This window comes from Rhodnius prolixus, unplaced genomic scaffold (assembly GCF_049639745.1).
Source record: "Rhodnius prolixus isolate KJV_2025 unplaced genomic scaffold, Rpr scaffold_8, whole genome shotgun sequence".
Lineage (NCBI taxonomy): Eukaryota > Metazoa > Arthropoda > Insecta > Hemiptera > Reduviidae > Rhodnius > Rhodnius prolixus.
The window spans coordinates 12335258-12347405 of record NW_027411593.1 but is presented as its reverse complement, the minus strand read 5'-3'; the positions used below and the strand labels follow the sequence as shown (position 1 = coordinate 12347405).

Genomic DNA, 12148 nt, shown 5'->3' with positions numbered 1-12148 from the left:
CTATCAACTTATAGCAACCCTACACTGTAGCAGAACACCAGGACTGAAGGAAGAGATGGTTTCAGTCATTGAAGAACAGAGATTTCTGTTCAGATTGAACAGGAAACTTCCTAGGTAAGAAGTAACCTGAGTCCTCGGGAGCGAGTCCCCTTTTAGGAGGAAATTGCAGTATTCCTATACCTCGCAACGCTCCTCAAGAAAATGGTTATTTTTGTTAAATATCAAAAAGTTCTATGAAAGGACACAGAAATATTTAGGCTATTTTTGTTGCCTATTTATTGGGCACTCTTTGTCTTCCTAGAATGCGCTGTGCCTCCCCGTTCTGTTATTCAGCAGCATTCCCTGTGCACGGAGTTTCAACTCCTTTACTAAATAATCCCCGCAAGAATTTCCGCTAACACTAAAAAGATCCCCTCAGGAGGCGCCTTAAATAATTCTCTACGAATTAAAATTTGCCAAATATCACCTTCTTTCTTAAGCAGTCAACAGTATATGCTAATTTTTCTAAAATTAACTTCGTTGGAACTATAAAATAATCTACATGATGCTCGCAACACATGGTTAACTTTAATGTACCAGGTTAATTAAAGCACAGCTCAATTTTCATATAAAAAAAATTAGAATAGGTAAATAATTACTCAAAAATATCCTACGAAAATTCTTGAAATTATTTAAGACTTAACAAAAATCAGATCAAACTGATAATTTAACTGATCTGTAAAAATAAATTTGAACCAAATAAAGTGAGAAAAGCCAAATAAAGAAAAAAAGAATAAGTTATTTTTACCAATTTGTATTCATTTATTTCAGCCAATGTTTTAAACATGCCGCCCGGCTGGCCAGGCAATGGTAATGTACCAGTCATGGATGGCTGAATAAAACAAGGTTTTAATTCAAGGTCAAAGAAAATTGTTTTCTCGATTTATAGTCAGAGTATTAAAGCAAAACAAAAACTAAAAAAACCGAGGGAAACATTCGAAAAAGATAGATGAATAAAATAAAATAATAAATCAACGAATTTTAAGTAATGGATACTATTTAAGATTAAGATTAAGAATGGACGGTTTCGTTTTAGGGATAATTTCTTTAAAATGGATTAAAAACAGATGATTATTAGTTAATGAAAAGTTTACTTAAAAGTAGCAAAAACAGGAAACAATTCCTCGGTTCAGATAAAAGAAAAAGGACCCGACTGTTGTATCGAAACGCTTCGTGATTAAGAAATTCGATGATGTCCAAAGTGATAGCTACTTTTAATCGAAAAACATCACAATGAAAAAAACCATTCAGTGAAATAAACTTGATCAACCGTTCTGTCTCTTTACAGTTCATAGTCTTTACATAAAACATAGTATTTACCAGAAATAGATATTTTAAGATCTATGTAGTGTTAGGTATGGAAACTTGTGAACGATTTTCATTATAAGTAGAAAAGTTTTATTGTTTCGATATAACAATAAAGTTTTACTGTAATTCAGTAAATATTTCTTGATCGTCTGAACAGAATCACTTAGTTGAGAATTAAGTCTTTCCTTGTGATACCACATGAAGGGAAACGAGTGGATGTCGTTGATTCGTCGGAGGAAAATTGTAATCAATTCAGCCAAACAAGGATGGTTTCAAGATTTCAAGCTTGAAGAGGTCTATTTCTATACAGGGATGATGTCTCTGAATGGGATGCTATTTCCATATTGAGTTATTCGTTTTATTTCGGATGACAGGGCGATGAAGAGCTGAATTATTGTATCTTCATCTTCAAATTAGAGTTTATCTGTAATTGAAGAATTTCTTCCAGGATATTACTGGATCAAATGCGGATTTCAAGATTTATTCAGGCGGTTGACTGCCGTTAGCTTAATGTTCAGCATAAAAATGAGCTTTCAAGCTAGTGTAGGAGACATTCAGGAATCATACTTATGTTAAAAGATTAATGTAATGAGTTGTGAATTGTAATTGGACTTTTTGAAGGACCTTTCACAAGCTACTGGTTGGATCTCTTAAGAGGCTGGTGAGTTAAGAGTCGTAGTGTTGAGGTAAATGTTACTCTTCGGCCTGATCAAGAGTTCAACCTTCAGCTAGCGAAAGTAAGTGCTTTATATGGAATAAGTACTTCTATAAAGGTTATAAAAATTATTGTTACCATTGATGTTATATTTTTGATAAATCTTATTTCAAATTATATGTACATTTGTTTCTAAATACGTCCATTTTAATTATTTCTCCTCTTTCTAATAAAGTTAACATAGACCTCATGGGATCCCTTACGTCCAACTACCAATTAGGTGTCGTGGACGGAGGCGACTAGAAAACATACTTTACTGTAAATTTCTTTTATTAACCATTAAATAAAATCCAAGGCCTAAAACCGGGGAATCGAACCCAGTACCACAATACATATTAGCTTTACAGGTCTCGCCTCTAACCGCTCGGCTACCGTGGCGCCTATTTAGTCAATGATTAAAAACTAATTACCTTCAAAATTGTAACAGCACACCCCTATAATATTGCATTACACCTGGGATATTCTACATAGAGATCAAGGGAATATACCACTTATAAATATGATAGTAAAAGTGAATAAAATAAATTTATCTTAATTTATATAAAAATGGAAAGATGAGCATTACCCGGATGTGATGGACCGTAACTTTGTCCCTCATTCCCACACACCAATCTCCTATCCCCACCACTGCACTAATTCAACACTGCCACCCCTCCATAACACCAAATTTATTTCACTGTCAAGAACTTTTTATATATATATATATATATATATATATATTGTTTTTTTCTTCGTCTTCGTCTCACTTAAACATCACAAAAAACTCCTTTCTAACGTAACTAGCAGAGGAAGCGTTCATTACCACAGCCGAACAACCATATCTGGAGGTTGTTTTATTTTCTACTTTTTTTATTTTATTTTTTTTTTTTTTTTTTTTTTTTTTTTTTTTTTTTTTTGGCGCATCAACAGCTGAGGTCATTAGCGCCCGGAGCTTTTTCCAGTGCACTGCCGGCCTCCGGACAGTGTTCTCTCGTTACAGACAACACTGTCCATCACCGGACAGTGAGCTGTAAGAAGCTCCTAGGAAGAGAAAATCTAAGGGTCAGCTGCTGGATTCGAACCCGGGACCTCCGCGTGGGAGTCCAGTATGCTAACCTCATAGCTAATCCCTTCCCTTTTTATTTTATATTCTTTCTCTAAACCAAGTTAAATTTTTATATCAAGTAAGAAAACTGATAGATTTAATGTCACAAATATTTCCCACGAAACAATCAATCAATCACCAGTACATTTAGAAGCAATGACAAATAATTGCCTGTAGGGAAGGGATTAGCTATGAGGTTAGCATGCTGGACTCCCACGCGGAGGTCCCGGGTTCGAATCCAGCAGCTGACCCTTAGATTTTCTCTTCCTAGGAGCTTCTTACAGCTCACTGTCCGGTGATGGACAGTGTTGTCTGTAACGAGAGAACACTGTCCGGAGGCCGGCAGTGCACTGGAAAAAGCTCCGGGCGCTAATGACCTCAGCTGTTGATGCGCCAAAAAAAAAATAAAAAAAATAATTGCCTCCTTTTTTTTTTGCAACCTTAATATTCTTGACTTCCGGATCTATCTGGTATTCAGGATAATGCCAGAGAGCCCCCCCCCCCAGAAGGTAATGTTTTAAATTAACTGAAAGCTTCAGAAGAGATGATTCATCAAGAAAGCTTAGTTTTGAAGAACGCACTTTTGGTTAATGATTTTTTTTTTTCAATCAAAGTGCATAATGTAGACATTAAAAGAGCACTTTTAGAAGCTAACTTTAAGTTTGAAACTCTCCGGAAAAAGTTATTCAAATACAAATATTAGGCTCTTATATATTAATAAAAGCTTTAAATAAAATCATTGGAAACACTTCCAAGGAAATCGAAACAAAATTTCATCTACTTCGCCCCCTCTCAAAAAAAGAACTGAGCACAAAAAAGATCTTCACTTAGTAAAGTGACTATTCCTATGAACCATTTTTTCTTCAAATTATTTGGAATACTACCAATAATTTCTTGAAGTATTATACAGGTAATGAGACCGAAAAATGACGTGTTAGAGGAAAGCTTAGTCCCTCCTTTCCCTAGAAATAACATTCAGTAACATTTTTCTGATAAAAAGGAAAATTTCACTTGTGCAATGTAAAAACGATGGAGTGAAAGAAAATTCAAAAAAACTGAAAATAGACTCAGTAAGACGGGAACGTTTTGTGTCGTTAGAGAATTTTCTCAAAGGTTTTTCCCTTCAAAGAGTCGCTTTAGTCGCTCTGCATTATGAAAAAGAAAAAGAAAATATCAATTGATTTCAATTTCCGGTCAAACAACGCATTTACGGAAGTTTGGGTTGCAGTACTTCAGAGCTAGATATGATAAAGGTGGATGTTCTGGGAAATAGTCCAGCTGAAAGCCTATAGATTCCTGTAAGACAGTGTATTCAGAAATGATAGAACTGACAAGACTTCGAGCTTCAATCACCTTTGAAAAAAAAGTCAAATGAACTAGGCGAAAAAATAGCTAAGACTTTTGAAACACTTTTAAATAGGACAATTCTAAATCAATCACAAAAAACTATTTAAAAAAAAATTAAAAACCAAATCAGTTTGTTTTAGATATAAAAGATGTTCTATCTTTTTTTTAAACTTTAATCGAGACCTATTGTTAGAGTTAAGTTCAAACGGATGAAGACAATTTGCCTTGACTCTTGTACACCAATAGGATATACGTGTATATAAAAGGGTTGCCAAGAGGGGAATGAAAAATAAAGATAGTGAAAAAAAGTAGAAGAAGCAGAAGAAGGAAAGTAGAAGTTCCATGAGTATTAGTAAAGGATAGAACGATGGTAGCTAGATGGAATGGAAATGCGCTGGCGGAGGGGTAAAAACAATTAGAGGGCCTCAAAGGAAGTGACTTGACATTGTCTTGTAACGAACTCTAGTTTGTGGGAACGGCGTAGTCTTAACCGTCATCCACTTCCGCAAAGAATGTTTTAGTTTCAAAGCTATTGTCTCACCTAGGGTTTCCCTGTCTAACACGGATTTCAATGTTTAACATACATTAACGGCCAAAATCCGCCCACCTGTCACAGAAATAGCAATAGCAAATTATTGCTTACATCCTATAGGTGCATTACATTGATGGAAGCATCCAGAATTTTTTGTCTTTTGTTTTTTAATTATTAAATTTTTTTTATCAAACCAATGATTCTGTTTGTATCTTAGATGAGTTATCGTAAAATTTATTTGTAAAGTAACTCAGAAACGACGCAATAAATATGTAGAAATAATTGGGTCCTCTAAAGAGAAGTTACAAAGTCAGAAAGAGGACTTAGTCAAAAAGCAAACGTAATAGGCCGGCAAAAAGACAATTTTCGAAATTTCGCTTCAAATATCTAGTAAAGTAGAAACTACAAGTCTAGATCGATGTAAATTTGTTCATCATGAAGAAGATTTGAATAATTGATAATCAAAAATTTGAAATGATTTGTAAAAAAAAAGATCAGGCAATATTTTTGGAAGAAAGTGGTGTTAGTCACGACACTACTTTGTCTTCGGAACGACTTAGGAAGATGCGGAAACCAAATTCTTCAGCAATTTTGGTGTTCTTGTTTATGTGACAACACATACAACGAAACTAGAACCTTCTTACTCAATAATGTGAAGGAGAGGGACTGAAAGGCAGAGAGAGGAACTGAAAGGCTGAGAAAGAGACTGAAAGGCTGAGAATGGAAGAGACAGCAGAATTAAGATGAGTGTCCAACTTCTTAGATAGTTTAGTGCGCTTCAAGCATAATCCAGCGTGTACTCGTAGCGGCTTTATATTGGTTACAAGATTTGTACGATTTAAGTTGAGTACAATCTTAAATACAAATACTGACAAGAAAAGATAGCCATCTTGGAACTTCTGAGTCCTTCTCTCAACAAATTCTACTACTAATAGTTGGTGTAATGGATTTTCCACTATCTATGAGAATACTTTGCGTTTGTACAAGGGCTATCGCCAAGAAATCCTTATTAAACGGAGTTCCCTCTGACAGTAACTGCAAAAAAAACAAAAACTTGCAAGTTTTATTGCAATGATATTGCAACCAGCTAACGTGCAAATTAATGAACGATTGGTGAACTGAATCGTTTAAATTAGTGAAGTTCTTCAGAAGTGTTCTTGTCCCAGGAGAAGTGATATTTCACAATTCTTTTCGTCACATTTAAGATTCTGCTTTTTTGTTTACAGTATTAAAATAAGGAAAGAAATTTTAGCTGGAAAGTTTTTGAGTTATATTTTGGTCCGATGATACTCATTAGGATTACTACAAAGAACAAGGTTAAATAAATGTACCATAAAAACGCAAATTTGAGACTTGAAATGGGTAAAAAATTAATAGAAAAAGTTGGGTGGAAAAATTGATTCGATTTGTCTGTTTCTGGGTAAAAAATTATTGGAGGTCAATGGCAATGGAAACTAATTGAAGGTAAAATTATTATACCGAAAATAAATCAAGTATCAACAGAAATTAAAAAAATTTAAGTACAAAATAGTTCTTTAAAAAAGAAAAAAAAAGATGTCCACAGCAAACTTCCGCATAGCTAAACAAATATGATCATCTATAAAAAGGTACAGTTAAGAAATGGAATAGAGTTTCCGGTAGGGCAGTTTCGACCTTGCCTTGTCGTGATCTGTACCCATGTGTAACATTTAACCTGGTAAAAAGAGAGTTGATGACCAAACCAACTGTGCGCATCCAGACACGAAACGTTTTCCCTCGTTCCGCCAATAGATGCAGGTGCAAAAAATTGTTGGTGCATCTATTGCTGCAATGCTGTTTATTTTTATTTATATATAATTTTTTTTAAAATTAATTAATTTATTTAATCGGTCATTAACTTGCGGAATCTTTTTAATGAAAGCTATTGGCCTTTTATCTGTGTTTTCTCGATAAAGGACATTGCCCCTCAACGGAAAGTGATCTGTTAAAGCTGCTAACAAGATAACAATCGGGTTTAAGCCAAATCTCAAATCTGGAACCTTTGAACCAAGATGGCAGACCCACTTCCCCTTAACTAATTCTTGGTGGAAATATTTGTAAATTATTTTAGACGTAGTAAGTAGTATTTTTATTTCGAAAGTTAAGTGGTATTTAAACACCATAACTCAAAAACAAAGCAATAAGTAACCTAAAAGTAACATAATCCAATTTGTTATCTTCAGAAACTTTTCTAAAAAGGGAAATTGCTGGTGAAATTAAATGGAAAAACTGATTCATGATTGATTTTGAAGTAAAGTAATGCCTATTTTTTCAGGCCGACTTTATGTCCAACTACCAAGTTAGGTGTCGTGGATGGAGGCGATTAGCTAACTATACTTTACTGTAAACTCATATAAACCATTGGGAATATAGACCAGTACCGCAATACATCTTAGCTGTGCGGGTCTAGCCTATAACCGCTCGGCTATCGTGAACGGAGGCGATTAGCTAACTAAACTTTACTGTAAATTTCTCATATAAACCATTGGGAATATAGACTAGTACCGCAATACATGTTAGATGTGCGGGAGTAGCCTATAACCGCTCGGCTATCGTGGACGGAGGCGATTAGCTAACTATACTTTACTGTAAATTTCTCATATAAACCATTGGGAATATAGACTAGTACCGCAATACATCTTAGCTGTGCGGGTCTAGCCTATAACCGCTCGGCTATCGTGGACGGAGGCGATTAGCTAACTATTTACTGTAAATTTCTCATATAAACCATTGGGAATATAGACTAGTACCGCAATACATCTTAGCTGTGCGGGTCTAGCCTGTAACCGCTCGGCTACCTCATGATTTACTTTAACTAATGTTATATACTCTGCACAACTAGGAGCTAATTCTTGTACCATCTGATAGTAAATTTTTATCTATAAATTGCTTCAACAAAGCCTGTTGAGGCACAACACAGAAAGGGCTAAAATAATTGAGAATCATTCTGTTCAATGCCAACTTAGTCTTTAATACAGATATTATTAATACTATTATTCGTATATTAAAATAAAAAATACTATGTTGAAAGAAAATTTTTGATAATTAGAACTATAATAATTCAGAAATGTTAATCGTACTCGTTTGGACGCTAACACAAACTTGGTTGTTTTCTCTAAACAAATACAGTTAAAATAAACGCCCTTTAAAAATGGAACAAATATTTTACTAATGTAATAAATGAAACTAAAATACTCTCAAAAAACACATAAATTTACATTAATTGAAAAAATAATTAGTTTCTAAAAATAGGAAAACAAATAATTATTGTTCTCTTTTGGAAATACAAAAAAAGAAGAAGAAGTGTTGCAATTAATCTCGAACATATGAAAAGTAATTCTCATTAATGAGGTAATAATGTACCAGTAGTGGAAAATAAAAAAACTATAATAAAATACAAAAATTTTCTGTTTATGTATGAGTCTATAAAACCTATGCAACGCGTTGGGCGGCACTCTGAGGTGGAACAGCCAGTTTTATAATGCTCATATCACGACCGCCAGTTTTACAGCAGAAATAGACAACATTGGCCCGGCTTATTGACAAAGGCTATTTACTTGTAAATAATTACATTCCACACTTTACAAACTTGTCTTTAATGTCAATTGATTAAACCAAAACGTTCTACATAAATTTAGCAAAAATAAGTTAAGCAATATAACTTCTTTTTCTGTAGAAATAAAACATTATTTATTTTAATACATTATTTTTGAGGCTTTGAAAAATATCAAAAACTACTGTTCACAATTTTTTAAAAGAGAAAATATGGCAAATTTTTTCTGTTATAGTTTGGCTCAGTTTCCAATTCACTGCAGAAAAATGCCAATTAAGCATAAAAGACAGAACATTAACCGCGAAAATTTGAGAGCGTATTAACCCAACACCCAAACTGTCGTCTCAGCGAGAAAACGAGCCAAGTCTGTTGCCACTTTATTAACTTCACCCGAACACATTGCTGTTGTGAAAAACACGAGTTGCAAAGAAATTCAAACCAACAAGAAATACCATCTCCAAAGAGACAATTCTGTATAAAAGGATTGTACGAAAAAGAAAAACGCTCACCTTCCCCAAGTTCCGATGAAGAGGACGAAACAGAAATAGAATTTGAAGAGGGAAGTGATGCCATTTCAGTAATCGATGAAACTGAATGTACAGGATATGGGGAAAGCTACAACAAGACCAGAAAAAAAAAGATTGGCTGGAATGCATAATATGCCGGAAGTGGTTCCACGAAAATTGCTCTTCTTTTGCATACGCTTGCCAAAATTGAGTAAAAGCGCATTTAAAAAGAAGAAGAATAAGTAAATATTAAGAAATCATTTATTGTTATCAGTTTATTTTTACGTTTTACTAGCGCAATTTCATTTACAATATGTGGCCATCTCTCCCAAGTTACATTGGCCAACTCACCCAACCCAGTGGGGATAGATGGCCAATTGCTATTTTTTTGTTGTAAGAATAAAAAAATGTTTCCCTTACCATTTTTTCTAAAATTTTTTCCTTATCTTATTTTTTTGTGACCGTATGAGGTTACAAAAAATAATAATAAAGTAAGCCTAGCCCTAACCAAAATTTTGCAGGAACCATCCAAATAAAATGGTGGCCATCTCACCCGACTTTACTCTAATATTTTCTTAAACAGTAGAAGCAAGCGATTGTCTAAAAAACGGCGAACTCATCAATAATGAGAGTCATTTACATTTTCAAAACAATTTTTTGCCAATAAAATGAACTGATAAGTACAACCCAATCTTTTAAGTTAATCAAACAAATTAAAACTATTTAAACGTAGTTGCTAAAACTAACAATAGCTACAGACAAATTAGTGTCAACTGTTAGATGAATGAAGATAAATTTCCTAACAAACAAATGAATCAACCAACTTAGTTTAAATAGCCACCATTCTTGTTGACAGGATTACTGGGGTAAAGGTAAGGTGTGCACCTGTTAGCTAGCACAGATGGTAAAGACGTTAGAAAAAGCTTTAGCCTCACGAATACTAATTTGTCTTAATACTGACCATTTATTTTAGGCAATCAGGAGCGATTATTTATTTTTTTTTTATCTTTATCAATATATGAACAAAATATTTATTTTAAATCTGGAATAAAAACATGAGAACCCCTCCCTACCGCAATTTATATCTTAGAGACATAAAAATTTATACGGGAAAAATTGATGAAAATATTTTCAGAAAAGTGATATTTCCGGTATTCTAATTTTCTAAAAGTTTCGAATTTTTGTTTATACATTTAATCATTACGAAATTACACAATAATCACTCAAAACGATTTTCACTTTTAAATTATTCAATAGGATGTAAAATAATACATTGTAAATTAGCCCGGAAGATGAACTAGTCCCTAGATCGAAAGCTCGGCATAATAAAAATATATCAATGACTGAAACTGGCATTTATTTCTTCATCCTATTGAAACTACGAATCAGTCGCCAAAAATAATGAACAGTTATTAAAATTTTCTCAAGATACTAATTCTAAATTTTGAGCTCTAAAAATTTGAATCATATTTCATTCTTAAAAGAAAAAATAAACTAAAATAATAATAATAATTAAACTGAACTTAAATCTTTGCAATACCTTGAAGTGACATCTTACAGGGAACTTCTACCGAACGAAATTAAAGTGATAAAGATTTTTTAAAATATTACGAATTAAACGTCATTTGTCCAGTTGATTTTCATCAATAGTAATAAACATTTTAAATATTTAGGTAGTTGATAAAAAAATTTAGAAATAGGGAGATTTGCATTTTTTCGGACAGTCAAGCGGGACTGAAGGCCCTCTCTTCCTTCAGAACTACCTCTTCCCTGGTCTGGGAGGGTAAAAAGGCTCTAGATCAACTGGCTAGGCGCAATAAAGTCCGACTGGAGTGGGTGCCGGGCCATGTGGGGATTAAGGGGAATGAAATAACTGATCAGTTGGCCAGGAATGTAGCTAGTACTCGCTTCATTGGCCCAGAACCAGTCCTGGGGATCACTAGGGGTGCAGTTTGTGAGGCTCTCAGAGACTGGATCTGGAGAGAACGTGAAAAGAACTGGGTTCTTCCTGGGGTCAAAGACAGCAAGAGGGTTACGCCCTTGTTGTGCAAAAAAAGAACCAAAGTGACTCTAGGTTTGGACAGGAATCAAATCATTCTGATTACAGGCCTATTCACAGGGCACCGAAGGTTCAGGAAGCACCCGCACAAGGTGGGGCTTATTAGCTCGTAACCAATGTGCAGATTGTGCCAGGAAGAGGAAGAAACGGCCTCTCACCTGTTATTCGATTGTTTTCGATCGCTACGAAATCTTTGGTACCTTGAGACCAGAGAAGATTGTAGCGCAAAAGGAACTGGTAGGAAAGCTCTCAACCTTCTTAGAAGGGGAGGTTTCATCTACTAGACTTTAGTGAAGGCCAGTAAGCCTCTTGGTGGCTGCAGTGCAGTGGGGCATGGGTCCCGTCCCGCCGTGTAAAAATCTAAAAATCTGATAATAAAATCACTAATGAAAACATAATTCATAAAATCCATGCAGTGAGAGGTTTTTCGAATATATCCTCAAGTTCCTATTAACATTTAAGCGGGAAAAAAATCAAATGTGAACTTCCGTTTTTTGCTTTTAAATTTAGGTGAACACAGACATATAGACAAAAAAATTTTTCGTAGATTTAGAGAAAGGTATTTTTGGAGAAAACTCCAAAACAGTTAATTGTAACACTTAAGAGAAGTAAAAGACAATAATAATGGGGCAGTGTTCTCCTACTCTGCCGATCTACTTGGGAGAACTTTAATGCTCCTAAGTAGTGAGTGAAACAATATGGGATGAGAAGAAACTGGGAAATGGTTCAATAATAAGAAAAGAGCAATATCAGAAATTAAAGCAAAAAAAAAAAATAGAGATTTAATATTAACAACCGTGTGTATAAATAGTTGTACCCGTATTTAGCGGATAGAGTGCTGAGATATAGAAATAGTTTAAGGAGAGTGAGAGGAGGATATGTGTGTGATAGTTGGGGTCTATAGTGTTGTGAAGGAGGGAGAGAGATGAAGAAGGCATTCTGATAGAGGACTCACGCTTTATGCAAGTGATATACATTCTATGGAGC

The 12148-nt window shown here is 34.4% G+C and overlaps 1 protein-coding gene and 1 long non-coding RNA gene across 13 annotated transcripts in view; both read right to left on the bottom strand.

The window, feature by feature from the left end:
- The window catches only part of LOC141450889 (uncharacterized), a 500259-nt gene that overhangs the window by 159927 nt on the left and 328184 nt on the right, over nucleotides 1-12148 (bottom strand). The gene's annotated exons all lie outside the window — the stretch shown is intronic.
- The window catches only part of LOC141450870 (uncharacterized), a 250752-nt gene that overhangs the window by 150103 nt on the left and 88501 nt on the right, over nucleotides 1-12148 (bottom strand). The gene's annotated exons all lie outside the window — the stretch shown is intronic.